Genomic DNA, 24,537 nt, shown 5'->3' with positions numbered 1-24,537 from the left:
GGAGGGAAGGGGGTCATCACACCAGGCTAGACCGGAGGCCCTGTCCTGAGTGTACGTACACACACACACACACACACACACACACACACACACACACACACACACGGAGAGAGGAGGGGGTCCTTACAGGCCCTATCCTGCGTGCACCCACACGTGAGACGCAGGGATTAGGAGCGCGCAGGAACCTCGCACCGAGCTGGGGAGCAAGCCGCCAGGCGGGCGCGGCCTCCGGGTACCGCGGCGCTGCCACCTGCGCAGCCACCGCGCCGCCATTGGCTCGCGGAGAAGCCGCTCTAATCCGCGCCGCCTCCGCCCCCGCGCGGCGCTGCGCTCCGCGGAGTCTCTGACCTTCCTCCTTCCCGCAGCCCCGGAGAGACGCGCGCGCGGCGGTCGCGCCAGCCTCCTTCTCCTTCTCCTCCTCCTCCTCCCCCGGGAAGCCGTCCGGGCTTGAGGCCGGGCCGCCGCCGCCCGCTTCGCCGCGCGTCCCTGCCGATGGTGTCCGGCGCCCCGGCGCCCAGGTAGGGGGTGTCAAAAGCGTGGAGAGCGCTCAGGGTGGGGGTGGGGGTTCAGGGAGCCCATGGCCCCAGTGCGGGATGCAGGTCCCCAGCGTGTGGTTGCGTTGGACGCAGCGGAGGACGGGTACCTGGAGAGAGGTGGGCGCGCATCCGGGGATGCTCTCGGGCTTGACCCAGGCAATGCCAGGTTTGCCCCCCGAGCTAGGTCCCTAGGGGACGCTGAAGGGGAGGCCTTTACGCGGTGGACAGAGGAGGTAATAGCATCCTAGGGGCCTGGTCCCGGGTGTTGAGCGTGTTTGTCTGGGAGCAGCTGGGATGGGTGGGCCGCTGCCAGCTTGGTGCGTCTGTTATTTCTGGATCAGAGTGGGCTGGGGAGAAGCACAGCCCGCGATGTCTGGTTTAGATTACAGGTACTTCCTTCTTTGCTTCCGACCCCTCCCCCCACCAGCTGGGGTAGGAGGTGGAAGGAGGGAGGAGGAGGCGGTGGTGAGGGCCCCCGCAGACGCAGCAGAATCCTCCCTGCGCCACACAGCCCTCCCTCCACCGACCTCAGACCTTTTGGTCACAGTTGGGGCTGCCCTCCCGGTTGCGTTCACCTTTCCTGGAAGCTGTGGATAGGTTAAAGGGTCATTAGCGTGTCTGGGACGCAGTGACAAACCCCAGAGCTTGGCTGGCCCTAGCTTCAACTCCCCCCCCCCTCCACTTTTAAGCTCCAGCTCTCTCCCCCCACCTCCCCCAAGCCCAAGCTCTGCAGCCTGGGGGAAGTCACGCATGCGGCCACCTTCTTTTTCTAGGCATAACCAGAAATAGCTAGCATTGTCAGGGGCCCTGGCACAGCTGGGGTGCAGACTGCCAACGGTTTGGTTAGCTCTGTCCCCAGCCTGCTTTTTCTTATCCGATGTCTGCCAGGGTACTCGGATCACCCCTCCAAGCTGCTTCATGACACCCCAGGTGAGAGGCCACCCCCCACACCCCCTCCAGCCCTATGTACTTGGACCCTGACAGCCTTGAGGTCTGCTGCCCTCTAGACCAAAGTGCCTTCAGGCTAAACATCTGATTTGTCTCTGTCATCACTCCAGTGTCTGAGAAAGGCTCAGCACCAAAGAAATGTTTGCAATGTGGATGGATGGATGGATGGATGGATATGTGAGTTCTGGGCAACAGCTAGCAAGCTGAAAGGTGGAGGGAAAACCCGTCTGCTCTGTCTGTCCCCTGGGACCAAACAATCACAAAGAAGCTCCTTTATTTAGGCCTGGGGTTGAGTGGTAGCGGTGACCGTTGGAGGGACTTCCATCCTGCTGGCTCCTGCCTGGCTTGATGGTCCAGGGGAGCCTGGTCTGTTGTTTCTTCCGTTTCTTCAAGCTACTGGGTTGGTGGTTTCTCCCCATGGTGCTGTGCTCAGACCCTCTGTCCCCCGCTCTAACAGGGCAGCCCCGGTAGCTTCCAGGGGCTGGGTGGGCCCCAACTAGGCTGTTCTAGGTCTCTGGGGGTCTCCCGGTGAGCTGTGTGTGTTTAAAGGTGACATGGGCTTTTGCAGAGCCCTTCTTGGCCAGAGCCGTCCCGAATAGCCTCGCCGCTCTGCCAGTCAGCTGACTTGCACTTCATCCGCCCTTTCCCTTCCCCAGCCGCACTGGTCTCACGTGCAAGCCCTCGAAGCCTCCTGGGCTGTGGCCCTCCCCATCGTCCCTGCTCCCTGTCCTCCCACCTCTGCTGTTACGCTGCCTCAGCTTCGGAGCGGCGTCTTTCCCGGGATTATGGAGTCAGCCCGTGGATTCGGGGTGTCTCCAAGGCCTGACACAGGGACACCTTCACGTCACTCGGTTCTCCCTCTTCAGGGTGCCGCATCCCCAGGAGGAAGGGGTGGGGGCTCTCCGGAGAAGGGGAACTTCTGTGGCCTGGGAGGTCAGGGAGGCCGTCAGGGAAGGAGCTCACTGACTGGGGAGCGGGGGTCCTCGCTGTGGAAGCAAGAAGCTGGGTGTACTAGGTAGGAACAGGATCCGGCCCAGGGCCTGGAACATACCATGACCAACATTTTCTGCGGAGCCACGCCCCTAGCCACGCCCCCTAGCCCCTCCCTGGGGGAGTCTAGGTAAGGGTGTTCCCTCTGTCCTGTACAGCCTGCCTGTAGTTTTTTGGTTTTTTTGTTTTGTTTTGGTTTGGTTTGGTTTTTTGAGACAGGGTTTCTCTGTGTAGCCTGGCTGTCTTGGACTCTCTTTGTAGACCAGGCTGGCCTTGAATTCACAGCGATCCGTCTGCCTCTGCCTCCCAAATGCTGGGATCAAAGTCGTACGCCACCACCGCTCTGCTTATTACATATTTTTTTTTTTTGACACGGTCTCACCGTGTAGCTCTAACTGTCTTGGAACTCACTGTGTAGACCGGGTGTCCTCAAACTCACAGAGTCCTGCCTGCCTCCTGAGTCTCTATTGTTGTGGGTCATGCGTAGGCGCACACATGCGTGCAGGTGCCTGTGGAGGTCAACGGTGTCTCGGAGCTGGAGTTACAGGCGGTGGGGTGCTGCCCAGCGTGGGCGCTGGCAACTAAGCGTGGTCCTCTGCGAGAGCAGTGTGAACTCCACTGCTGAGCCCTCTCCCCTGCCTGTTTTACGTTTTTCTTAAAGAAAAACAAAACAAAACAAAACAACAACAACAACAAAATCCTCCACGCTGGGGAGATGACTCAGTAGCTACATGAGCCCACGTGGCGGAAGGCGAGAACGGATTCTCACAAGTTGCCCTTTGACCTCCACACGCACCGTGGCAAACAATAAATGTAAAATAAAAGAAGAAAATCCCCAACCTTCGAGCCAGCCGTGCGTGGCTGCAGACGCTGTAGAATTGGCTCTTGGAGTCGGAGGCAGGGGAATTATGCAGCCACGTCCTGCTTTGCTTCATATTTTGAGTCTAACATGGAGGATATGAGACGGTTTCAAACAAGAAGCTTTCATTTTTTTTTTCTTGTTGCAGAAGTAATTGGTGTTTGCTGTGGGTGATTTAGGTTGGACCGGAAAGCTGTTTGCCGCCATTGCAGCCATGTGCCCTGGTGTTGGCTTCCAGTGACTTCAAACACTAGGCCTTAGGGACTGGGATGGGTGGTTGGGGTCTTAGGAGGTACCCAATGGGAGCCACCTACCCCTGTTCAGTGACAGTGGCAGTCACGGACGACCCCACAGGCTTCGCACGGCTGGAGGGACCTTCAGAATCCTGTCAGTTAGGTCTCAGCATTCTCAGGCGTTGCTGCTGGGGACCAGTGTGGGCCACCATAGATGTCTGCCTCCAGGAAGGGTGGGAGGAAGAGACCTGAGGTGCGCGGTGTGAGGCAGGAGCTTGGATGACAGGAAAGCGAGTGCTGACAGCTCAGAAGGGGAGTGGGGTCAGTGGGGTTGGAGAGGCGCCTCAAGCCTTCGAACTGGGGGTTCCTGAAGGCTGGAAGGACCAGAGGTGTGAAAAAAAGCTGGTGGGAGGGTGGCCTAGTGGTCAGAGCACGGGCTGCTCTTGCGGAGGACCTACTTGGGTCTGACTCGCAGCACCTACACGATGGGTCAAAACTGTCCCGCAGCTTGAGTCCCAGAGCGTCTGGCACTGACTTGTGACCTCATCAGGTGCCAGGTGCACATGGTACATAGGTATTCCTGCAGGGAAAGCACTCATACACATAACATATAACAAATGTGTCAAAGAATGTAAAAGCTGGTATAGACTGGGATGGGGGTTGTCGGATAAGACGCGGGGTGCCTGGTTAAATGGGGATATCTGATGTGAGTGGGGGATGTGGCTCAGTGCAAGTGTAGCATGCCTGAGGCCCTAGTGAGATCCTAGCACCAGGGAAAAAAGTTCACATAAACACATTTTTTTTGTTCCTTTTTAGCATAAATGTATCCCAAAGGATGTGGATACACATTTGTACTGGAAAGAGGGTTTTTTTTTTTCATGGTATCACAGTGACAGTTCACGCTTAGTGCTCTCCTGTGAAAGTCCCGGGCTGTTGTGGTCCCTCAGAGGGTTAAGATGCCAGCTGCCAAGGCTGAGGACCCACATAGTGGAAGAGGATGACAGATTTCCACGGTCATCCTGTGACCCCCACGAGCCCATTGGGGTACACTCACACCCTTCCATGAAGATGGATGAATAAATAAATAAATGTAATGGTTTTTTTTTAAAAAAAGACAAACTCGATTTGTCTTTCATCTGAAATCTGAATTGCTCTGTGACCTTTACCCTTTAGGCTGGGCTGGTATCTATGAAGAGGAAAAGAGTGGAGTCTCTAACTTGCTCTTCTTATGTCCTGGGGGAGGGGCCATGTGTACTTATTTGAAATTAACAGAGTGTGTGTGTACATGTATGTGTGTATGTGTGAACGTACCCACAACTGTGCAAACATGGAGGTGAGAGGCCCACGGCACTTCAGACAGGGTCTCTGGTTCTGTGCTGCTCCCTGTGGACTCCATGGATCCTGTCCTGTCTCCTCCTCTCCTGCCACAGAGGCTCTGAGATTACAGACCTGCCACCCCCAGCTTGATGTCTGTTCCGGGGACTTGGATTCAGGTCCTGATGCTCACAGGGCAAGCCCGTTACCCACGGAGCCACCGCCACAGCCTACAGAGCAGTTTTGAATTCTGTGTTGGCAAACTGATTCTCCACACCGCCCAGAGCGTGCTTGCCCATTCAGAGGGGACAGGGATTTACCCTCAAGGTAGAGCTTCTAAATAAAGTTAATCCAGTGCGGCACAAATCCTCCCAGTAAGCCCTTTCCTGGCCGAAGGTGTGGCCGACAAACCCTCACCTCTCTGGGAGACAGTGTTCTGGCACCCCCTTTATTGGCAACGTCACTTTGGGGGTGATGCCAATGGGTGCAGTCTTAGCAAGGAGCAAGGCGGGCTGGGCAGCGATGGTCAGTGAGGAGCCCGCAGGAGGGCGTGATACGGTCAGGACCGACTGCCTCCTGCCAACTGTAGGGGGGCTCTTCCTCTGCCGGGTCCACTGTGCCCCGGGCACTGTTGTAGGTGTTTGGGGGATCTGGCGGGGGGGGGGGGGGGGAGGACAATGTGAAAAGATGGTCCTAACTTATGGATTGGATAAAGCAGGTGCCTTTATGACTAGGGTTTGATTTGTTCATCCTTATTAAAGTTTTAAAGTGTGGGTGAGAGTTTCGTCTGCATGAGCGTCTGTGCACCAGACCTACATGCGCTCCTGGCCTCTGCTGGGCATCAGGTCCCCTGGGAGGTAGAGCTGCAGGCAGTTGTGGGCCACCCTGCGGGTGCTGGAGACTGAACCCAAGCCCTCTGCCAGAGCAGCCAGCGCTCGCAACCGTTACAACCGCTCTCCTATCCCCTTAGTATCTTACATTTGTTTAGTGGGGGAAGGGCAGGGCAAGGCGACTATGCATGTGCCCAGGGCTCTTGGGAGTTAGCACCTCCCACATGTGGTCACTAGGATCATACCTGGGTCATCAGGCGTGGCAGCAAGTGTCCTCGAGTCAGTGTCTCGCTGTGTACCTGACTGTCCTGGTTCTGGCTGTGTGGGCGGTTAGACTCTGGGCGGTTGTCTGTCTGGACCTCCTGAGCGCAGGGTTACCAGCTCTCTCCCACCACACTCAGCTTTCTTCCTTTTCTTTTCAGACAGGATTTCACTATGTTGCCCTGGCTGGCCTCGAACTCACAGAGATCTGCCTGCTTCTGCCTCCCAAGTGCTGGGTATGTGCCACCATCCCTAGTCTAGCTCATTTTTTAAATTTTAATTTTTTGTGTGTAAAGGCCTGTATGGATGGACACGTACCACATGCGTGTGCCTGGTGCCCGCAGAAGCCAGAAGGCAGCGTTGGATGTCCTTGGGTTGCAGTTGGTCACATTGTGAATAGATGTCGTCTGAGGCAGGGCCCGCTGCTGTGTGGTCTGGCTCCGCTGGCTCTCGTGCCAGGCCATCACTGGTCTCAGAGCTTGGGCAGGCATGCTGGGAGTGTTGGGGGGCTACTGTGTGAGAAGGGAAGGGAAGGGTAGGGTGCTGTGTTCAGGGGAGGGAGATATAGCCAAGAGATTGGTGAGACAGCTGGCAACTGCTGATGCTGGACAGTTAGTTAATTAAATGTTTGAACCGACGTCTCATGTAGCCACATGACTGCCTCAGACTGGCTGTATAGCCTAGGCTGGCTTTGAACTTCTGGTCCTCCTCCTCCTCCCTCCTCAGTGCTGGGCTTACAGGCATGTACCAGCATGCCTGGCATTGATGACAAACTTTTTTTTTTTTTGGTCTTTTGAGACAGGGTTTCTCTGTGTAGTCTTGGCTGTCCTGGACTCGCTCTGTAGACCAGGCTGGCCTCGAACTCACAGCGATCCGCCTGCCTCTGCCTCCCGAGTGCTGGGATTAAAGGCGTGCGCCTCCACGCCCGGCTGATGACAAACATTTTCAATGACCAACTTCATTGGAGCTTCTAGAACAGGTGACCCAGGGCTCAGCCAATCCTCATAGGGTCTGGAGGGAACCCTTCGTTCCTCAGCCCCACTCTGCAGTACCAGGGCCTTCCTGGGGGCACATGTGCCACCTTGACTCTCCTGGGTCACTGCCACTAAGGGCTGTTTCCTCTTCAGCCTTAAAAAAAAAACGCTTTATTTATTTTGAGACAGGGTCTCACTGTGTAGCCTTGGCTGGCCTAGAACTCACTATGTAGACTAGGCTAGCCCTACTTTATTTTGAGACAGGATACCACTAAATTGCCTCTGTAGCTGGCTTCTACCTTGGAATCCTCCTGCCTCACCCTCCTAAATATTCTGTCTTTTGTTGTGAGTGTATGGCAGGGGCTGGGGGATGGCAGGGGCTGGGGGTGGCAGGGGCTGGGGGATGGCAGGGGGTGGGGATGGCAGGGGGTGGGGGATGGCAGGGGTGGGGGATGGCAGGGGTGGGGGATGGCAGGGGTGGGGGATGGCAGGGGCTGGGGGATGGCAGGGGTGGGGGTGGCTAGGGATTTACTCAAGGTCTTGACATCTCCATCTCCTGTCTGTAGTTTGTAAAAAAAAATTGTAAAAGCTTATTATATTAAGGTGCGTGGTGGCACGTGCCTTTAATCCCAGCACTTGGGAAACAGAGGCAGACAGATCTCTGAGTTCAAAGGCCAGCCTGGATCTACCAAGTGAGTTCCGGGACAGCCAGGGCTACACAGAGAAACCCTGTCTCAAAAGCAAACAACAATGATTTATTTATTTCTGTATATGGGTGTTTTGTTTGCATGTACAGCTGAAGAGGACATTGGAGTCCACGGGACTGTAGCGATGGATGATTGTGAGCTGCCATGTGGGGGCTGAGAATAAACTCGGGGCCACTTGGTGCCTGACTCCACCTCCCCCTTCCCTGCCCGCTCCAGTAATGCAGCCGTTCGAACCAAATCTCAGGTATCAGTTCACTGTGCCTCTCTCAAGGCACAACTCTAACCCAAGGACTTTGTTTTATGTGCAGGGTCACACTGTGTAGCCTTGACCGGCAGGCCTCAAACTCACAGAGATCTGCCTGCCTCTGCCTCCCAGAGTACTGAGACAGGTGTGCACCACTAGGCCCGCCTATGAATTCTATTTTTTTTTCTTTTTTTAAAAATATACTTTATTAATTTATTCATATTACATCTCAATTGTTATCCCCTCCCTTGTATCCTCCCATTCCTCCCTCCCTCCCATTTTCCCCTTACTCCCCTCCCCTATGTCTGTGACTGAGGGGGATCTCCTCCCCCTGTATATGCTCATAGGGTATCAAGTCTCTTCTTGGTGAATTCTATTTTTTAGCAATAAAAAAATGTTTTAAAAAGGCTGGAGAGGTAGCTCTTTGGATAAGAGCACTGCCTGCACTCGCAGAGGACCCAGGTTCGGTTCCCAGCACCAAGGTTCACACACATCTGTATCCCAGGTTCCAGTGGATCCCACGCTGCCTTCTGCCCTCTGAGGGCACTGAATGCGTGTAGTGCGCATGGACTCACACAAAGACATGCATGAAAACAAATAAGCAAATAAATAACTTAAAAATACTTTACTACTGGCCAGGCATGGTGGTGCACACTTTTAATCTCAGCACTCAGGAGGCAAAGGCAGGCGGATGGCCGTGAGTTCGAAGCCAGCCTGGTCTACAAAGTGAGTCCAGGACAGCCAAGGCTACACAGGAAAACCTGACTCAAAAAAACCAAAACCAAAACCAAAACCAAACCAAACAAAAAAACAAAAAACAAAAAACAAAAAACTAAAAAATATTTTACTACTAAATTTTTTTCTTGCATCTGTGTGCACGTGGCTGTTGAGCACACACACTCTCATTTGGAGGTCGGAGGGCAACTTACAGAAGTCGGTTCATCGCCTCCTACCACGTGGGCCTCTGGCGTCAAACTCAGACTCTCAAGCATGGCAGCCTGTACACACTGAGCCATCTTGTCTACCCAAGAGAGGGACTTTCTCTGGGCAACTTTCTCCTTTGTTTTTGCCTGCTTCCCTTCCCCCTCCCTCCCCTGCCCTCCCCCTCCCTCCCCCTCCCTTCTCTTCCCCCTCCTCCCCCTCCCTCCTCCTCCTCCTCCTCCTCCTCCTCTGCTGTAGCCTTGGAGCCCAGGCCCTTACATGCTGGGAAAACACACCTTCATCCCAAGAGACTTCGTCTAACTGAGTCCCCCACTATTTATTATACCTCAGAAGGAACAGTTCCTTGATGCCGTCAGCTGTCAGTCAGGACGCCATTTCCTGTTGTCTCAGATGGATCCTCCTCCTCCTCTCCCCCCTTCCTACTCCTCCCTCTCTACTCCCCGAACCCACCCCATCCCCTTCTCCTCCTCCCCTCTTCTAGTTTGAGAGCTGGGCCTGTAATCCCAGCATTTAGGAGGTAGAGACAGGCGAATAGGGAATTTAGGGTTAGCCTGAGCCACACCTTAGATCTGAGGGTAGCCTGGGCTACATGAGACCCTGTCTCAAAACAGCAATCAGAAGAAGAAGAAGAGGAGGAGGAGGAGGAGGAGGAGGAGGAGGAGGAGGAGGAAGAAGAAGAAGAAGAAAATGCCCAAAGGGCCTGTGCACTGTGGTTGGCTGAGACCCTGGATCCTTTCTGCGCATGCCTCTTACTCCATCTCACTCTTGCTTTGTTGTGAGTCATCTGCGTTGTTTGCACAGACCACAGCCTGGGCTCTGTTGACTCCACAGCGCTGTTCAGCTGAGTCCTCTGTCTGTCCTCTCTGTGAGGTGGTAGCTGGGTCCATCTGTCCTGATGCTGTCAGCTGCAGGAACCCGGCCAAGCTCTGCCTTCAGGATCCTCCCCTGACGCGCGTGGCCCTCTCTCCTCCTGGCTTCCACTTGATGCTTCTGGGCCACTGCGCAGCCACCACAGGGCTGCCTGCTTCCCCACCCCCACCTCTGGGAGCTGCCACTACAGGGCTGCCTGCTCCCCCACCCCTGGGAGCTGAGGAGCATAGCCCTCCTCTCTCCAACTTTTTAATGACTCTCCTGTCCCTCAGAATGAAACTCAAAGCCCTGAAAAAAAAAAAAAAGTCCTAGCCGGGCACAGTGACACACATCTTTAGTCTCCTCAGTACTCAGGTGGCAGAGGCAGGCGGGTCTCCATGAATTGAAGGTCAGTCATAGACCATAGCCAAGCTCTACAGAGTGAGCTCCAGGACAGTCAGGGCTTCAGAGTGAGACTCTCTCAAAACACACACACACACACACACACACACACACCCATGTATAGGTATTAAAAATAAAATAAGCCAGGTTCATCTTGGGAAATGGAACTAGGAGGGTCTGGAGTTTAGGGTTATCCTCTACTACAAAGTGAGTTCCAGCCTCAAACTATAAGGTGGTGTGCTCTGCCTGGGTGCTGGCCGCTCAGCAGTGAAGGACGCATCCCTGTTACTTGGAGCTTCTGCCCAAACCTCAGTTACCCCTGCAGAGCTCTGCGGTCCCTCTTCCCAGTGACTACTGCGTGCTGTGCACCGCGCTGGGTTCCTTCACGCGCGCGCTCACACACCGTCCTTCACGGCGTGGTTGGCGATGCCTCACTTTGCTTTTACAGCGCTGAGACACAGGCCAGAGGCGCAGCGTGCGAGGCGAGCGCTCTCCCTTTGGGCTCCAGCTCCGGGCCTCTATTTCCAGTTGCAGATGGGGAAATAGAGACGCCGAGGGGCCTCGGGCTCCCAGCCAGGTCCCTCAGCGAGAGCGTGAGTCCAACGCCAGACTGCGTGGAGGCTTTCTTCTCCTGCGACTCCCCCCCACCCCCGCAGGGTATCCAGTGTCCCCCTATCACCAGCCCCATCAGGCTCCAGCCCCACCCCCCTCTGCCCGATCTGGGTATTGGGTGACTGGTTGTCATTGTACCTGCCCTATTTGGCAGGCTCTTCTGATTGGTTCTCCCAGTCTCACTGGCGGGGGAGGGGACAGGGGAGTGAGTGAGGGGGCGGGGGAGAGGGGGGAGGGGGTCATCTTCAGCTCTACCCAGTTCCCAGCCCTTTGTCATAGGCTCTGATGAAGGGGCAGACCCTGCTTGGTTGGCAGTGCGTGGGTGGCGCCTCCCTCCCCTTGGCACAGGGCAGCCTGGTGAGCATAGTGAACTGGGCTGGATCAGCAATAGGGCCCAGGACTGGGCTGAAAATGGATGGCAGCCACCGCCAGATTCACAGGAATCAGTCTTGAGATAGTGAGGAGGGAGCGCAGGGCAGGGCTAGGCCTCCTGGGAGGTGAGTGTGAGCAGGAAAAACAGCATGGGGCCTCCCGGAGAGTTTATTCTCCAGCTCCCTTCTCTCCCCCCCATCCCCGTTCCCCCACTACCCTCCCCCCCCATCACTCCTGGTGGAGGCTGAAGCTGCCTGAGGTCTGGGTCTCATGTATCCCAGACTGGGTTCAAATTCACTGTGTAGGCAAAGATGACCTTGAACACCTGATGTTTCTGCCTCTGGTTCCCCAGTTATCACAGGTGTGCACCCCCACACCCAGTTATCACAGGTGTGCGCCCCCATGCCCAGTTATCACAGGTGTGCACCCCCACGCCCAGTTACCACAGGTGTGCACCCCCACGCCCAGTTATCACAGGTGTGCACCCCCACGCCCAGTTATCACAGGTGTGCACCCCCACGCCCAGTTATCACAGGTGTGCACCCCACGCCCAGTTATCACAGGTGTGCACCCCCACGCCCAGTTATCACAGGTGTGCACCCCCACGCCCAGTTATCACAGGTGTGAACCCCCACGCCCAGTTATCACAGGTGTGCACCCCCACGCCCAGTTATCACAGGTGTGCACCCCCACGCCCAGTTATCACAGGTGTGCACCCCCACACCCAGTTATCACAGGTGTGCACCCCCACGCCCAGTTATCACAGGTGTGCACCCCCATGCCCAGTTATCACAGGTGTGCACCCCACGCCCAGTTATCACAGGTGTGCACCCCACGCCCAGTTATCACAGGTGTGCACCCCCATGCCCAGTTATCACAGGTGTGAACCCCCATGCCCAGTTATCAGAGGTGTGCACCCCCATGCCCAGTTATCACAGGTGTGCACCCCCACGCCCAGTTATCACAGGTGTGCACCCCCACACCCAGTTATCACAGGTGTGCACCCTACGCCCAGTTATCACAGGTGTGCACCCCCATGCCCAGTTATCACAGGTGTGCACCCCACGCCCAGTTATCACAGGTGTGCACCCCACGCCCAGTTATCACAGGTGTGCACCCCCACACCCAGTTATCACAGGTGTGCACCCCCACACCCAGTTATCACAGGTGTGTACCCCACACCCAGTTATCACAGGTGTGTACCCCACACCCAGTTATCACAGGTGTGCACCCCCACGCCCAGTTATCACAGGTGTGAACCCCCACGCCCAGTTATCACAGGTGTGCACCCCCATGCCCAGTTATCACAGGTGTGCACCCCCATGCCCAGTTATCACAGGTGTGAACCCCCATGCCCAGTTATCACAGGTGTGAACCCCCACACCCAGTTTCTCTGGTGCTTGGGATAGAATCTGGGACTGCATTCGTGTTAGGCAGGCACTCTGCCCATTGAACGATCCGCCAGCCTGCACCTGTATGTGTGTTTGTTTTGGTTTTTTTTCAAGACAAGGTTTCTCTCTGTAATAACCCTGGCTGTCCTGGACTCTCTTTGTAGACCAGGCTGGCCTTGAACTCACAGAGATCTGCCTGCTTCTGCCTCCCAAGTACTGGGATTAAAGGTGTGTGCCACCACGCCTGGCTGCACCGGTATATGTGTACATATACTTGCTAGAGTGCGTTTTCTCCTTCACCATGTGGGTCCAGGGGATTGGGCTCAGGTCCGCAGGTGTGTGTCATGGGTCCAGGGGATTGGGCTCAGGTGTGCAGGTGTGTGTCATGGCTCCAGGAGATTGGGCTCAGGTCTGCAGGTGTGTGTCATGGGCCCAGGGGATTGGGCTCAGGTCTGCAAGTGTGTGTCACTGGTCCAGGGGATTGGGCTCAGGTCCGCAGGTGTGTGTCATGGGCCCAGGGGATTGGGCTCAGGTCTGCAGGTGTGTGTCAGCCAGTGCCTTTACCTGAGGAGCCATTCACCGCCCCCTCCTTTGCTGTGGAAACAAAGTCTCATATAGCCCAGGTTGGCTCTATTGCTCCTTCCTGTCTCTCAAGTGCTAGGATTAAGGCATGGGCTGCCCCACCCGGATGGGAGTGTACTTTACAGCTGAGCTAATCGGGGCCTTAATATGCTGTGGGGGTTGCAAATGCGAGGACGTGCCGACACTTAGAAGCCATCAAGATGCCCTTTAAGGTGTTAGTAAGTGGTGGGCAGTTTGTCTGGACAGTTAGATAGCACCCGAAGACCTGAGCCATTAGTGCTTGAAAGGACGAACAGAAGCCAAAATGCATTTTACGGAGTCAAGAGCCAGTCTGGGAAGGTTACATGGCTGACTTTAGCTTGTCTTTGCTACTTTGTGGGTCTTCTTTTTCCCACTACTTACCTGCTCATCACCCCCCCCCCCCCCATTTCACGCCCATCACTAGATAGGAGAGAAAGGAGGAGAGAGGGGAGAGAGGGAGATCGAGACCCTTGAGTGTAATATCTTGCCTTTTGTTTCTTCTTTGAGCACAACTACTAACAAACTGAGACCAACAACCACCAACCCCGCCTCTTGGGGCCCTAGCATTTGTATACCTCTAAAAGGTTCCCTGAATTCCAAACGTCACACAATTGCAGAAACTATTTGCAGCTGGCAAACCACACTTCTGCTAGAGCACGAGGCAAATCATAGTCAGCTGCCAGGAAGCAGCTCCATGTTCCACACCTGGGATTAAAACGAAAACATATTCTTACAATATTGCTGTGTTTTTTGTTTTGTTTTTTAAAGATTTACTTATTTATTATGCATACAGTGCTCTGCCTGCATGTACACCTGCAGGCCAGAAGAGGGCATCAGATCACATTATAGATGGTTGTGAGCCACCATGTGGTTGCTGAGAATTGAACTTAGGACCGCTGGAAGAGCAGCCAGTGCTCTTAACCTCTGAGCCATCTCTCTAGCCCATGTTGGGTTTTTTTATTTATTTATTTATTTATTTATTTATTTATTTATTTATTTATTTATTTTTGTCTTTTGAGACAGGGTTTCTTTGTGTAGCTCTGACTGTCCTGGAACTCACTCTGTAGACCAGGCTGGCCTCAAACTCACAGACATCCACCTGCCTCTGCCTCCCAAGTGCTGGGATTAAAGGTGGCGCCTGGCTCATGCTGTGTTTTTTAAAGAAGCCAAAATTCCAGATGTCACTACACCTGCCTGAGGGTCAAGGGAAGGAGAAGTAAGTGTGCAGACAGTGAGTCGATCAGCGGTGCCAGGAGGTTAGCGGGGAACGGGCTGGATCGGCAGGCCTTCCAGGGAGCTATTCTGTATGGTCCTGTCAGGGCAGACACCTGTTATCACAGCTGTCAAGTCCTATAGACTCTACAACGCCAGTGTGACAGATGTGGCCCCTAGGTGCAGGGTACTCTAGGTAGGGGAGACCCTGCGGGGACCTGGCGGGGCCTCGGGGGCCTGGGGAAGCATTCTGTTCCTTCTGATCACTTAGCTGTGAACCTTACACTGTCTAAAATATAAAGGGAGAGCCAGGCGGTGGTGGCACACGCCTTTAATCCAAGCACTCGGGAGGCAGAGGCAGGTGGATCACTGGGAGTTCAAGGTGAGCCTGGTCTACAAAGCGAGTCCAGGACAGCCAAGGCTACATAGAGAAACCCTATCTCAAAAAACAAAAAATAAAACAAAACAAAAACCCCGGGTTTTGATTCTCAGCACCCACAGAGAGGCTCAGAACCATCCCTACCTTAAGTTCCCAGGCTTCTGGCCTCCTTGGGCAAAACATGTGTGTGAAAGTGTGCGTGCGTGTGTGTGCATGCGTGCATGCGTGTGTGTGTGTGTGTGTGTGTGTGTGTGTGTGTGTGGCGGTGCATGCTTTTGAGGCATACCACACCATGCCTGGACCCCTTTTTTTCCTTTTGTGTGGGAGAAAGGCCAGTGTCTCTCGATGGGGGACAGGAGGAACAGCTTTTGCTCTGTGTGCTTTGTGGGGAAGGCAAAGCATGGTGGGGCAGACACTGGAGAGCAGGGAGCAAGCTGGGGGCACTGCCTTTGGCTGCTCCCTTTTCTCAAAATAAATAGCACAGTTGTCAGATGTGGGGGAGCGGAGGTGCCGCCGTGAAACATCTCCCCACAGCCGCCTTGTGACGTGGGTGCCACCGTCCCTGCTCTGAAGATGAGAAAACAAGAACACGGAGGTGGTAACCGGCCCGGGAAGAGGCAGGGTTGGTGTTTGGAGGGGCTCTCGAAACAGGGCGCATCACCCGTGCGGCCTCTTAGGGGGACTTGGTGAAGGTTTGGCAACAGGAGGGTTAGATGCTGGAAGCTTCAGATACCGGAAGCTTCAGATACAGGAAGCTGATCCTAAGGCTGAGTGACTTCAGCTTGAGTTGAGGAAGAAGCCACAGTGGACGCCTCAGCTGACCCCTGCAGGAGCCCACGAGCGGGGCTGACTCCTGAAGGTTGTCCTTTATTGAGACAGTGGCCAGCTCCTCACACTTACCCACGGGCCAGTCACAGGACACAGGCTGTCTCCAGGGAGAAGGGACAACCATGGGCCAGCTCTTCCCCTCACCTGAGGGCAATGCCCACAGGAAAAGGCTCGGCTCCCAGCTATCCGCCACGAGGAGTATTAAAAGTGCCCAAGCCCTGGCAGGGTGATCCTGGGCACTCCCAGCATCCCCTGCGGCACTTGAAGTCTCTGCTCTGGGAACAGTTTACTCTGTGTGGGACAACTTCTTCTGGCTTCTGACTAGTCACTAGGGAAACTGAGCCAGGCCAGTGACACGAGCTACAGGACCGTGACAGACATTTCTTTCCTTTTCCTGCCCCGATAGAGGTTTTGTGTGTGTGCGTGTGTGCAGACATTTGACCAGGCAGCTGCTGACCTGGGTGGCCTGCCAGGTGGCCCGGACACTTAGCTCCTGGATGCTACACTCCTCCTCCGCTTCTGTCGTCTTTGTGGGGTGATGTTTGTTCTTAGGGCCCTTTGGACAATGGAGGCTGATATTCCTGCCGGCAGGGTGAGCCCGGCCTGTTCCCTTTACCATGAGGCACCTGAGGAAGTGGGGCAGCCATAGCTGAAGTGTCATGGTATTGTGAGGGTTGATGTGTAAACCCTCTAAGGCTTGTCACTGGCTGTGGCAGTGAGTGGAGTCACCTCTTCACCCTGCAGTCCTGCCTGGGGGTGGGCGGGGCTGAGCACCACAGATTGGCTGTTCTTAGAGTGTGTTCACTGTCCTACAGATCAGATGGCTCTCTAGACTCAGAGGTTCCAACATGGCACCTCAGCTGCATTTTTTTTTTTTTTGCCTTTGTTATTACTTTATTTTGCTTTTAATTAGCTTTTTTTTTTTTTTTTTTTTTTTTTTTGGTTTTTTGAGACAGGCTTTCTCTGTGCGTAGTCTTGATTGTGCTGGACTCACTTTATAGACCAGGCTGGCCTCAAATTTACAGAGATCCTCCTGCCTCTGCCTCTTTGAGACACGGTCTCGCTGAGTAGCTCTGGCTGTCCTTGAGCTCACAGAGACCTGTATGTCTCTGTCCCTCCAATAGAGTTAAGGGCATACACCATGATGGTTGGCCCTTTTATTTATTTATTTTTCCTTTAACTTTTTTTTTTGTTTGTTTTTTGTTTTTTGTTTGAGACAGGGTTTCTCTGGGTAACAGCCCTTGGCTGACCTGGACTCACTTTGAAAATCAAGCTGGCCTCAAACTCACAGCGATCTGCCTGCCTCTGCCTCTGCCCCCCCAGTGCTGGGGTTACAGGTGCGCGCCACCACGCCCGCCTCCCCGCAGTGCTGGGGTTACAGGTGTGCGCCACCACACCCGCCTCCACCAGCTGTTCTTGTAGAAGCAGGACCTGACTATGGCGGAGGTTCAGGCTAGAGGGGGCTTATTATCCGCCCCTCCCCCCACACCAACTCTGAGCGCAGGACAGAGTCAGAAGGCTCTGGCCTCTGCATTCAGCCTGCAATAGAGGCCTGGGCCTTTCCGTCATTCCCCAGGCTGCCAGAGCTCTAAAACTGCATTTTATATATAACCACCTCGGTTAGCTCATTCTGTGATAACCTATCAGCCTCGAGCTCACTGGCTGAGTGAGACTGCTTGGGGGCATCTCCACCTCCCCAGTGCTGTGATTGCCAGCGTGCGCTGCGAGCCTTGCTCTTTACATGAGCCCTGGCATCTGGAATACCGGTTCTTCACGTACGCATGCCTGGCTGAGCCATCTTTGTCCTCCTCCTCCTCCCACCCCCACCCCCCCACCCCGTCTCCTTTTTTCTTTTTCAAGATAGGGTTTCTCTGCATAGACCTGGCTGTCCTGGAACCCATACCATAGATCATGCTGGCCTTGAACTCAGAGATCTGCCTGCCTCTCTTTTAAACTCATAATCCTTTCCTCCCTTTGGCCTCCATCCCTGCCTAAGCCTTGCACCGCTCACACCCGTGAGGAGCACCTCTCTTCTTACTTGGTTTTCTCTCTTCATCAGCATTTCTAATTTATCCCCTCCCCACTAAGTGAGCAGGATCTCAGCTAGGCATTATGGGTAGAGCTAGCTGAGTAGACTTAATTATACTAATGTGTGAATGACTCACAGCTCTGTCCTTAACTCTCACGGTGACTATTTAGATGTATGTAAGGGGGAGGCTTGAGTGCTGGGGGCGAAGCACAGTGACAGGGTGCTTACTTAGCGTCTAAGCTTGGTCAACCTCCCCAGCACAATTACCATCAAATTAATAACAAACAAATAACTAAACCAACAAATGGTTTTAGAAATGTCAAATCAGAGAAAGAACTAGAAGGGACATAAGAATGGGGCCTGGAGAGTCAGCTGGGCCGCTAAGGGCACCGGCTGCTCCCCGTTACTCACGTCACGTCACGTCACGTCACGTCACGTCACTCCCCGTCACTCACGTCGGCTCGCAGCCATGCATGCTCCAGTTGCGGAGGATTCGATGGCCTCGTCTGGTCTCTGAAGGCACCAGGATTGAGTGTGGTGCACAGTGTACATACAGCCAGGGCACTCGCGCCACATACAATGAAAATAAATCTGGGAGGCGGCTCAGCGATTAGGAGCTATGGCTGCTCTTCGAGAGGACCCGGGTTCAATTCCCAGCATGTATGTGGCAGATTACTACTGTCCGTAGCTCCAGTTCCAGGGGATCTGACCCCATCTTCCGGGCTCCACAGGCATGCATGCCGTGTAAATACATACATGCATACAGGCAAAGCACTCATATGAGTAAAAAGAAGTAAATCTTTATAATAAAATATTAAAAAATAAATCTGGAAAACATGAAAGCAGAAATGAGGCCAGGGCTGGCAAGATGGCTGGGCAGGTGCAGAGCTTTCTGACAAGCCTGGAGGCTGCTCCCAAGCCCCGCGTGGGGGGAGGGAACTGACTTGTGCACATTGCCTCGTGACCTCCGCATTTGTGCTGTGGCGCACTCACTAAGTTGTCTAGGATGACCCTGAAGTTTTTATTCTCCTGCCTCAGCTGTGTGTTGTTGTTACAGATGCCAGCCCTGATGCCCAGGCGTAAAGAATTTACACAATTGGACAACAGTTTAAAAGCAGGCATGCAGCCGCGCATTGTGGCTTCCAACTTTAATGCCAGCTCTCAGGAGGCAGAGGCAGGAGGATGTCTGTGATTTCTGGTCCAGCCAGGGCAACATAGTGAGACCCTGTCTCTTTTTTTTTTCTTGAGACAGGGTCTCTCTGTGTAGCCTTGGCTATCCTGGACTCACTTTGTAGACCAGGCTGGCCTCGAACTCACAGAGATCCGCCTGCCTCTGCCTCCTGAGTGCTGGGATTAAAGGCGTGTGCCACCACCGCCCGGCTGAGACTGTGTCTTAAAACAAAACCATGAGAGTGAGTATCTAGTAGCAGAGAGATGACTGGCACTGGCTGCTCTTGCTAGTGTCCTGTCCCCAGCACCCACATGCCATCTGGTGGCTCCAACAGCCTGCCGCTTCATCTCCAAGGGGTTTGACACCCTCTTTCACCCTCTCTGGGCACCCATACACATTGGACATATGCACACAGAGACATTAAAAAATAAAAATGTCTGGGCATGGTGGCGCATGCCTTTGATCCCAGCACTTGGGAGGCAGAAGTAGGTGGGTCTCTTGACTTCTAGGCCAGCCTGGGCTACAGAGTGAGTTCTAGGACAGCCAAGGCTACACAGAGAAATTTTGTCTTGAAAAAACTAGACAGACAGATAGACAGAAAGAAAGAAAGACAGATATTAATACATTTTAACGGGGTATGGTGGTACTCAGCTTTAATCCCAGCACCCGGGGACAGATGCAGGTGGATCTCTGAGTTCAAGGCCATCTGGTTCTATAGAGTGAGACCCTAACCCTTAAAAAAAAAAAACCAATAAGCAAGCACTGTGGCTGGGTGGTTGGGGACTTGCAAGGCCCTGCCTTCCATCCCCACAACCAAAAGCCAAAATCAAGCAGGAAAAGGCCTTGAAAAGACCATTTCTCCTGAGAAGGCCCGCAGCTGGTCAGGAAACAGTGTCCAATATCAGTGATCACTAGCAAAATGCAAATCAGGTCCACAATGCATTCCACCTCATGCTCACTGGTAATGGCCAATAGCCCAAGACAGAAAATGGCCATGATCAGAGAGCATGTGGGAAAACCGGGACCCAGTGCCTCGCACAGGCCTGCAAAACCGCACAGCCGACGGGGTCCAGGAACTCAAATCTTTGTTTCCAATTCTTCTGGGTACAGAAAACTTTTTCTCAGCAAGTCTCCTAAAATCTACCTAAGTGCTGGGATTAAAGGTCAGCATGTTTTTTAACATGCCTGCTTGGACTTAGAGTGAGGCCAGGAATGCTGGTTGGGTCTCACAGTGCCCAGGGAACCCCCACATGTCAACCAGGACTGAGTCAGAAAGCCCTGTTGGGGACCAGTGTGTGTATGTTCTCTGCACTCCCCTCTCCCAGTGTGTGTGTGTGTGTGTGTGTGTGTGTGTGTGTGTGTGTGTGTGTGTGTGTGTTTACATTGGAGGTGGAACCCGTGGCCTCCCACACGTGTGAAGTATGTGCATGCCACTGAGCACACCCTGGCACCCTCCCCAACCTGCAGTGGGACCCTGGTCAGGAAGGCAGAGGAGGAAGGGTGTGGGGCACTGGCATTTACTTTCACACTGGAGTTTGATGTCCCCACTCACTGCCTTTCCACACTGTCCCCTTGCGGGTCACAATGGCAGAAATAGATGTGGGACTTGCAGGTCCCAGAGTGCCTGGGTGTCGGCATGGGGCACGTGAGCATGAGCGCCCAGCCCCTGTTGTCTCCTCCTGGGGGGCAGGCTCGGCTCGGTTTGCCTCATGCTGTTCCTAATGCTGTTTTATCGGGGCAATGGACCGTCGTCATCTCTAAATATAGACGTGACTGTGGCGGCTGCTGCATCCCTAAGTGTGATTTTTACACTGTTGGGGGGGGGGAGTGGTCAAGGCTTTTGTCCTGTCACAGCAGGAGAGGCTGGAGCATGATCCAGGAACATGCCTAGGGCACCGTGAGGCCTGGCACTGCACCTGTCTGCACTTCCCTCCCCTTCCCCCTTCCCTTCCCCCTCCCCTTTCCCCCTCTCATTCCCCCTTTTTCTTCCCTCCTCCCTCCCCCTTCCCTCCTTCCTCCCCCCTTCCCTCCTCCCCTTAGCCTTCCCTTCCCCTACCCCTTCCCCCACCCCCTTTCCCCCTCCCCTTCCCCCACTCCTTCCTCCTCCTCCCCTTCCCTCCTCCCTTTTGCCCTCCCCTCCCCTTTCCCCCTCCCCTTCCCCCACCCCTTCCCCCTCCTCTTCCCCGTCCCCTTCTCCCTCCTCCCCTTCCCTCCTCCCTTTTGCCCTCCCCTCCCCTTTCCCCCTTCCCCCACCCCTTCCCCCTCCTCCCCTTCCCCCACTCCCTTCCCTCCTCCCTTTTTCTTCTCTTTGTCCTTTGATTGTGAACCTTAGCTTTAAAGACTGGGGCAGGTCCCACAGCCTTTTTTTCTTTTTCTTTTCCCCCAGTCAGGGTTTCTCTGTGTAGCCCTGGCTGTCCTGGAACTTGCTCTGTAGACCAGGCTGGCCTCAAACTCAGAGGTCTCCCTGCCTCTGCCTCCTAAGCACTACCTATTTTATGGGGTGGAAACCAGGGCTTCATGTGTGCTGACAAGCACCCCACCAGGGAAGCCATGCCCCAGCCCTGCACTTGTGTGCCCTGGTGCCACCTTTCACCACTGACTCTGATTAATTGGTGCCAGACTGGCCACTTGTTGGCCACCTCTGTTATTAATTAAGGAAGCTGCAGAATTGGATTGTTTGAGGCAGGGTCTCACTCTGGCTGTCCTAGAGCTCACTGTGTAGACCAGGCTGGCCTTGAACTCACAGAGATCCTCCTGCCTCTGCCTCCCCAGTGCGGGGACTAAAGGTGTGTGCTCCACCACACTGACTTAAATGTATATTTTGACATTTTTATCTGCTCGTCATCTTGGTGGTGTTTTGCTTTTTGAGGCAAATTATAGAAAGCCTACCCACAGCCTCGAAATCCTTCGCACTGATTTAAATGCCTCTCCTGTGCCGTGGAAGGCATAGGCGATGTGATAACAATGTGGTAATCGGTACCTCAACTTGGAATATAGAACGTTCCAGACAAGTGCAGCCTGTCTTCGTCTTCCGTGCCCCACAGTTTTCCTCCCCGCCTCGTTCTCCTGCTTGACGTTCCCAGAAGCCTTCTCTCCTGTTCCTTCTGCTTCCCAGAGCTTCCTTCAGCTTCTTCTGCGGCAGCAGGCGCTCAGTGTCCTTCCCTGAGACCCTGCCCCGGGTCACCCACGAGAGCTTTCTCTTTCAGCCTATTCTCTCTGGGTCCCACCCGTGTCTTCTGGGCCAGCCCTTGGACAAGGCGCCACTCCTCACCGTGTAATTTCTGAGTCTTCAGAACCCACTGTGGTGCTTGGTGTTGCTGCCTGCGTTCTTATCTACTTGGGTCTTGTTTGTTTGTTTTTCCTGTCCTCTCTTTGAAAGCCTTTTTGGCTCTCACACCACCACCGCCACCACCGCCACCACCGCCACCCTCTTTTTGGACTCAGACACAGGCATGGTCGATCACTGGTTATGGCGACACAGCTCTGTCTCTTTCCCCATCCCCAAGCTCCTTTTCTCTCTGTTGTTCAGACTGAAGATTTTCTGAGCTTCGAGTGATTTCCTTCTCCTTGTTTTGAACGTCACTGCTTTCCCTCTCCTCTGTCACGGTTATTTCGCTGCCAAATCCTTCCCGAGAACTAATAAAAAGGCCCCTTCCATCACTGGAATGGTTTCAGACGGTCGGTACGGCTGACAAGTTCCATAGGGTCGAAGGCCTGCTTCCCCCTTTGTGTCCTTGTTGCTCTCTGTCCAGGTAATTCTTCCCGTCACCTACCCACCCACCCATCACCCATCCGTCCATCATCCATTGGCTGCCTACCTATCCATCCACCCAGCATCCATCCACCCATCCACCCTCCCCCCACCAGTCTACCCATCCACAAACTTATGATCCAGCCATTTTCCCACCCATCCTCCATCTGCCTGTCCATCTATTTACTACTTTTTTTTTTCTTTTTGAGATAGAATCTCACTCTATAGCACTGCCTGGTTGGAACCCAGCATGTAGGCCAGGCTGGCTTTGAACTCACCTGCCTCTGACTCACCAGTGCTGAGATTAAAGGTATGCACCCCCACACCTGGCCCATCCGTCTGTCTGTCCACCCATCTGCACCCCACACGAGTCCATCCATTTGCCAGTTTTGGGTTCCTCCCACTTCAGGACCCTCGCCTTTCCCGGTTCCTCTGCCGGAAACACTCGTCCCACAAATCAGGACACGCCTCCCTCTCTTTAGGTCTGTTCACATGTCACCTCTTCAAAGAGAGGCTGTAGTCTCGGTGTAGCTCAGTGGGATGGAGATTCTGTAGCACCTGCAAGGCCCTGGGCTCTGAACGCACCTCACAGGGACTAGCACTTGACGTTACGTTTTATTTATCGCATAGCTCCCCTTTTGGCATGAAAGGTCCTTGACCTTACACGGATGGTGCCTGGCTAGTTATCTGCCATGTGCCCCACCCCTATCCCCAGGGGAGCACTGCATATAGTAGGTGTGTAGGAAATACGTACAGAGTGTACTCAGGATACCAGCATGAGATTTATCCAGACAGAGCGCAGTGCTGGTGCCAACTTCATCTTCTCGCTGTGTACTGGATGGAGGGTGAGTCCCGTTCACAGGGTCCCAGGCTCTTGTGAAATACAGATGCTGATGTGGGGTGTCTGTGGTGAGGTGATTTCTGCACGTCTTGATGGGTAATGCGGATTGTGACTGCTCTCTGTGTCTCTCTGTCTCTGTCTCTCTGTCTCTCTATGTCTGTCTGTCTGTCTGTGTCCATCTGTCTGTGTCTGTCTGTCTGTCTGTGTCTCTCTCTCTGTATGTTTATAACCCATACCCTCACCCTCACACCTGTTTAGGTCTGTGCTCTCCCACTGACCTCCATCCCCAGCCTGGGACCCAGGTTTTAAACAGTGGAGCCTCATCTGCTTTGAGACTCCCTCACTCTCTGTAACTCCAAAGCCCTGTGCCTGGTGCGGGATCTCAGCAGGCTGCTCACTGGGGTCCAGCACCCTCCTACCGGCCTGAGGGGCTCACGTCTCAGCGCCCATGTGTTCAGCGTCCCATACATACAGACCCTCGCCTGCTGTATTACTGCAGAGATGCTTGGGGTCGAGGAGGATTTTGGCATTTTGACAGTCAAGAGAACATTATGCAAATGGTATGCAAAGCAGCAGCTAATGAGCCCTGATTGCATTGGCCCTGGTGCTGAGGGACACGTGGATAACTGTGCAGGGAGGGTGGGGGTGGGTGGGGGGGAATGTTTTGGAGGCTGGGTAAGAAGACACAGCAGGGGTGATGGAAGTGGGTGTCTGTCGCAGGGGAGGGCATGCGAGCAGCTGCCGTGTGGCCTAGGCATGATACTGTCCTGACTACGCTGTCCAGATTAAGGGGTGGGAACAGGGGCTAAAGGTCAGTCATGGGAGAACTGAGGCCCGCAAGTGGGGGAGCAAAAGGCTGTGACTGGGTGGGTGACTGGGGCCTTCCCAGCGGTAGAAGGGCCAGATTAGGCTAATGGCGTGGGGAGCGTGCTCTCTATGGAGAGAGAGAGAGAGAGAGAGGTGACAGAAGGGGTTTGCTCCTCCTCAGGGTCTGTCTGGTATGGGATGGTGTGGGAAGCCAGGCGACAGATGGGCCAGGTCAAGGTCTCTGGGAGGGGGCAGCGGTCTTCAGTGTCCCTGGGTGGAGTTCCTTGGCTTGGGGACTAGCTGGTGGGTGGAGGACTTTGCTACAGCACCTGAGAACCCCCTCCCTCGCTCCCTCCCCCACTGTGGCCTTCTCTCTAGAACACTGGGCACCTCTACCTTCTAGGCCTGAGGACAACTGACAGCAGACATGCCCTGGGTGTGCCCTGTGCCTG

The 24,537-nt window shown here is 54.3% G+C and overlaps 1 protein-coding gene across 1 annotated transcript in view; it reads left to right on the top strand.

Moving 5' to 3' along the window:
- Positions 1–317: 317 nt before the first annotated feature.
- PACSIN1 (protein kinase C and casein kinase substrate in neurons 1) overlaps positions 318–24,537 on the top strand; it is a 45,150-nt gene continuing 20,930 nt past the window's right edge. Inside the window, exon 1 of the mRNA XM_084752506.1 lies at positions 318–518. The gene's annotated coding sequence lies outside the window, so the exon portion shown is untranslated. The remainder of the gene's footprint in view (positions 519–24,537) is intronic.

The sequence above is a fragment of the Acomys minous genome (genome assembly GCF_964271855.1).
Source record: "Acomys minous genome assembly, chromosome: 13".
Lineage (NCBI taxonomy): Eukaryota > Metazoa > Chordata > Mammalia > Rodentia > Muridae > Acomys > Acomys minous.
This window is presented reverse-complemented; position numbering and strand designations above follow the sequence as displayed.